The sequence below is a fragment of the Austrofundulus limnaeus genome, unplaced genomic scaffold, assembly GCF_001266775.1.
Source record: "Austrofundulus limnaeus strain Quisiro unplaced genomic scaffold, Austrofundulus_limnaeus-1.0 Scaffold34, whole genome shotgun sequence".
NCBI classification, from domain to species: domain Eukaryota; kingdom Metazoa; phylum Chordata; class Actinopteri; order Cyprinodontiformes; family Rivulidae; genus Austrofundulus; species Austrofundulus limnaeus.
In genome coordinates, this window is record NW_013952436.1 from 1,563,651 (window position 1) to 1,564,781 (window position 1,131).

Genomic DNA, 1,131 nt, shown 5'->3' on the forward strand with positions numbered 1-1,131 from the left:
GCCTGACATGGCAGCAAAAACATACTCACAAAAAAAAATCCAAAAACTCAAAAAGGTCAGGGATGAACACAACCCTGAGGATGATGACAGTTAAGATATTTATCGCAGCCCTCAGATTCATGTGGAGAAGCTCAGTTTGTCTAAATGTAAAATTTTTACTTTCACAAATCTGGACACAAGTTATTATTTCACATGTGACTGATGTTATTTCAGTTTTCTTTGTAGCCATTTTAAATCAAATCATGTTCAATGTCTTTGATTTTGTATCGTTTTGTATTTCTGTTGTTGAGTTGCACATCTTTAAACTTTTTGTTTTGACACATTGTTTTATGTCTTCAGTTTAATTCAAGTGATTTTAAGTCTGTTGTGGCTGTGTGTCAAGTCAGAGATTCGCTTTGAATGTTTTTCTTTTGTCCTCTTGTGTTGTCTGAAGCTTTTGCTCTGACTTGTTTGTTGCAGATTTGTGTCATTTTCAGTTTTTTTTTTTTTAAGTTTTGAGAAATATTGCTTTTAAGTCTCATAAAACCTCTCTGGGAATTGTCATTCCCCTCAGAGTCTTCTTGTCGTTTTAATGAGGCRTTTTGAGTGTCTGTATGCCTTCCTTGCAGTGGTTTGACTGAACGGCACAAAGTTTAAACAGTTCAAACCGAGGCTCTGAACTGGTGTTTACTGAAGGTTTGCGTTTTACATTAAAAAGTGAGGTAAAGATGTTACATTTTCTTTTGGCCTTTTCAAGTTTTCCCTCMTCAACCCCAGAACTTAGAACAAAAAGCCGTCTAGACACAACATGACCTGAAATAAACACATTTCATGTGTTTAAATTAATGAAAAAGCTGTATATTCTAGACAAGTTATCTTTGCCAGAACCTTCGTCTGTCTGACGTTTATCAGCCTGATTTTCAGTGTCACCACAGCACAAGTATGACTCTCATTAAAGCTGTAGATGGTCTGCTGCACACAAGCACGGATTCTAAAAACCTATATGTAGTTGATCATGACATGTTGGATGGATGGGCTTGCTCCTTGCTGGTTTCATACTTGAGCTGCAGTAATGTGCAAATTTCCCCATGGTGGGGTCAATAAAGTTTTATCTTATCTTATCTTATCTTATCTTATCTTATCTTATCTTAT